Source organism: Nannospalax galili, unplaced genomic scaffold, assembly GCF_000622305.1.
Source record: "Nannospalax galili isolate Female #2095 unplaced genomic scaffold, S.galili_v1.0 scaffold627, whole genome shotgun sequence".
In the NCBI taxonomy this organism is placed as follows: Eukaryota; Metazoa; Chordata; class Mammalia; order Rodentia; family Spalacidae; genus Nannospalax; species Nannospalax galili.
The window spans coordinates 1,569,162-1,573,981 of record NW_008355786.1 but is presented as its reverse complement, the minus strand read 5'-3'; positions in this window follow the sequence as shown (position 1 = coordinate 1,573,981).

The following is a 4,820-nucleotide window of genomic DNA, read 5'->3' as shown; positions in this document are numbered from 1 at the left end:
ATATAATGCAAAAATTCATCAGTGTAAAGTAGTAGAAAAATACACAGTCATTTTAAAAACCCAATCATTTTTCTAAACTGGGTTCAGAAAAGGAGTGAAGTAGAGAAAACAGAGATAGCAAAGAAATGAGCTCACATCAATGGAAGGCATGCTCATAGTAATCTTAGAATTATCATCTTGCCTCAGAGTATAATGCATCAGGTTGACTTTGATGTTTTCTCTAAGCCAGGAGAGTAACACCATATCACAAGAGAGTCTGACATTTAAATCCTTCCTCAAGGTGCCAGGAAAAGAACTAGAGAGACAATTCAGTATGAAATCAGTATTTGCTCTACTCAAGAGCTCTGCTTCTTCATGGGGGCTACTGGATTTATCTTTTGGCTCTTTCTCTGTATAGAAACCCCTACAGAAAGAGGAGATACAGGCCCCCAATTGTCATAAAATGGTAGAACCTTTGGAAGTATTCAGATTGTGATCTTATTTGTAAACTTATATGGACCTTGATTTCCCTGTTCACTTAGGTATAAGAACTGCTTGGTGTAAATAGCTGGCTCCTTGGGTTGCTTACTGTTGCCATGTTTAATGCTTACCAAGGTGGCCCAGGGTCCTTGGATCTTCGTTTCCCCCTTTGACCATCACATTGTGGCATACTTATAGCTATAAAATGTCTTGAGTTGTATCTAGGTCTCTATATGAGTCAAAGGCAAAGTTACCAACTAAAATCTCTGTTGGGTGGTACAGAGCATAGGTCTTTAGTTCATTGCATCTGCTACACGGTCTTGAATATCTTGCCATCAGCCATGAAATCTGAGTAAGCGTGCCATTTGCTTGCAATTACTCTAGTACTGTTGGGAGTTGACTATTCAAGGCTGCCAGGTGAAGGCAGTTCGACCCCTAAAGAGTAGCCAACAGGATGTGGCAAAGCCTATTCTGGATGAGGCAGGTCCAGACCTGTACAGGTCAGTTCCTGGTAATCAGTCTTCAGGTACATGTCTTTCTATTAGGAGTTCTGTCAGGGTGCTGCTGATACAATTGCATATGATTAATGAAACTGTTCCTAGGTTCATGCCTTTCTCTTAGTAGTTCTACTTGGGTGTTGCTGATGCAAATATATATGATTAGTGAAGCAGTGATTATTGAAGAATCATGGTTCATAGGAATTTTTGGCTCTGTGTATAAGGTTCTATAGTAAGATTTCCTGTTTTGAGACAAGGTATAAAAGCGTTGTGATTCTGCAATACAGCACCTGTTTGGTCATAAGCCTAGAGGTCCTCCTGATCCCAGCTGTTATTGTTTCTGTGTCTTTCTTCCTTCAACCCCTGCCATTCCCATTCAGGTTTTAGGATCTCCCATAGCTTCACTGTGGCATGGGACCTATGGATTTCCTGACTTAGATTGTCAAGCAGTCCTGGGGGGTGACGGTGAAAATGGAAGCATTGTATAACGGCAGGTAAGCTAAGACTGGCGTTTACTTTTCTGTGTTTAGTGCAGTGTTTTGTTTTGTGCTTGTTTGTTTTGAAGTAATGTCACATGTAGTGCAAGCAAACCTCAAGCTTGATATATAGTCAAGGATGATATTGAACTCTTGACCTTTCTACCTCTACCTCCCAAGTTTTGCGATTACATGTGTGCATCAACATGCCTGATTTTAGTGTAGGATTTTACTATACATCAGGCATTTCATTGCTATCCCAGAGTCAGAAGAGAATATAAAGAAAAGGCAAGAGTGAGTAGAACATGGAGGATGGTCTATTTCTACTCTACTGTCTAGCATCTGATAAAAGCAAGCAAGGGACAATATCATCATCTATCATTTTCTATATTTTCTTTTTTCTTTCTTTTTTTTGAGACAGGCTTTACTTTGTAGCCCAGACTAGCCTTAAATACACTATGTATCTAAAGCTGGACTCCTGTGACTTCTTACCTCTACTGACCATGTACAGGTAATACAAGCATTATGGAACCATGACCAATCTACCTTTTTCTATTTAAAAATAGAGATTACATTTTTTTATTCCCCAATATCTGTTTTAGAGTCTAGATGTCTGCTAATTTCTTATTTTCTGTTTATCTTTCATTTAGGTTTGGGTTTGATATTTTGAGGCAGAGTCTCCCTTTAGCTCAGACTGACCTGGACAATACTATGTGACCCAGACTGGCATGAAATTTATCAGCTTCCTTTCTCAGCCTTCCAAGGGCTGAGATTACAATTGTGAGTAACGGTAACAGTGTCGTGAGTATGCTATACCAGAAATATACATATATGCATGTTTGTGTCATCCCAAAATGTCAGCATGCACTGAATCACAAATTTATAAGTTAGGTAAGTTTTGTTTGCAATTTGCAAGTACACTAAATGTCTCTTGATAACTTTATGCCTTTAAATGCATTTTATTTCTCTCCTGGTGAGCTTTAACTGTCAACATAACACAGCCTAGAATTATGTCCAAAGACTCAGATGAGAAATTTCCTGGATCAGACTGGCCTGTGAGGATATCTGTGGGACATTACCTTGATTGTTAGTTGGTACAGAAGGGTAGACTGCTGTAGGAAGTACCATCCATAGGCAGATAGTCCAGAACTGCATAAGAAGAGTTGTTCATCAGAAGCTGGTCTACAAGCCAGCTGCAGGCACCTTCCTCCATTGTTCCTACTATACTTCTTTGACTATGAAACAAATTCCTTGGTCAGAAGTAAACCTGTGTGGAATAGCAAGCAGTACTGCATCTAATTGCTACCTTTAGTTCCTGCCTTGACCTTTTGTAATAATGGATTATGACCGAAGTTGTAAGCCAAATTAAACTTTCTTCCCTGAGTTGCATTTTACTTAATTTGTTGTGTTTTTTACATGATTTATTTTGATGGTAGTTAGATCCCCTCCCACATCTCCAACTCCCCTTATGGCCACTGGCCGTTTTAATGTACTATATTACCTAGAGTCAAATTTGTGTCCCAAAATGTGCTTCAATCTGTGTTCTAAGGCTCAGCGATCATTGCAGAAGAGGGCTTAGAAAGAATGTCCAGAGGTATTAGGCTGTAGGGGTTCAGGTTTGCTTTGCTTAGCAGAGGACCCGCTGGCTTCGGGGCAGAGGGTCTGATCGGCGACAGAGTCAAACTCTGGGACCTGTGACTTCCCAACAGTATGATTTATTTTAGAATTTAGATGGTTTTTATACATCCTAAGGAACTAGTAGTCACGTGGGATATGACAGTCACATACAAAGATTTAGGGTACAAAGAAACAGGACATTTAGTCTGTTAGTTGGCACGAGAAGGATTCTTAAGCTTTTACTCAAGGTTGTCAATGCCCATCTAATAATTTATTGGCCACAATGTTTTCTTTCTTAGAGATAAATGCATGGTGAACTTTTAGCTTTTAGCTCAGGAGTAAACCTTTAACCTGGCCTAATCTCTTAGCCCCCGATAGCTGAGTTATTTATTTAGGACAATGAGATGAGCTAAGGGTTGTTGACCAAGATGCTTTCCCACAGAACAGGGAGCCTGCACTTTTATGACCAGGCCGCTTCCTCCTGCCAGCCCAACAGTGTTCTGCAAGGCAGGGATTATCAGAGCCACTGTTTTCAGTGCCCCTCCCTTTTAGCAGAGAATGCAGCTTAGACCTGTAAGTTTTAGGCTCACCTCACCCTAGGGCCTGGCATCCTGGTTTCCTACATCTCCTCCCTTTTTGTTTTTTAAAAGTAAGAAGGAAGTGGTCATAGAGGCCACGGTATTATTAATCGAAATTACAATACAGCTCATAGCTATTGTGCAGCGTGACTCAGTTCCGACCCGCGGAAACTGCCACGAGGTACCTGGATTGGGGAGTGGGGACGTGGATGAGGCAAGCAGCAAGAGAAATGGAGACAAGACAGGGTCCTGATCAAGTCTCATTTATTAAAGCACAAGCATGAGTTTAAATAGAGAATGAGAACAAAGGAGCAAAGACTGTAAATAATTACATCAGTCAGAACACAGGGGCCCTGACTTACTCTAAGGGAGGAATCTACTGATTACTGGAGAACAGGGCCATTTACTGGAAAAGAGAACAAGGCCACGGGCCAAGGTTGTGGGCCAAGGCTGTTGGCCCCGGCTGTGAGCCAAGGTCGTGGACTGAATGGAAAAGTCACCAACTCAGGTCTACCAGCAAGCCCTAAGAAATGGCTGAGCCTCAGGCTCCCAACACTATTGGAGCTCCCATAAGAAGAAGTATGCCAATCATTATTGGGCCCAAGAATGGAGTAAGCCATTGGAGCCATTTTGGCCAAGGTATAGAAAATTTAGACATCTTATCAATTTCCTTTTGTAAATCATTAATCTGTTGGTCTATAGTATGTGAAAAATCAGACAGATTAAAACAACACATTCCTGGAAATTGTTCACATCTCATGTGATTTTTTACAGCAGATAGTCTATAGTAGCTCTATTTTGTAGCACAGCAGTTCTTAGTTCTCCCATTTACTGATTAATTTCTCCTAGTATTTTTGCAGTTATGTTTCCTGTTTTATTAGTTATACAAGCAAGTTTAGATATCTTGTTTTGCAATCCAGTTACCAAACCAGGTATGGGGAGTAAAAAGACAGAACTAACAGCTACAGCTTTTGGGTCAAGTAGCTTGAGAGAATCATCACAGTCTTCAGGTAAAGATCTACGCATTCTTTTTACAGGAGGGGTAGATCTGCTTAAAGGGGGCTGTTTTTAAATCTGAAATTTCTGTCTCATTTTTGCAGAGGTTACTTTGGGCAGTGACTAGTTTTGGGGGGTCCTCTGAGGTAGGGGCCTCCTGTGAGCCCCCATTGTCCTCAAGATCAATTATAATGGAG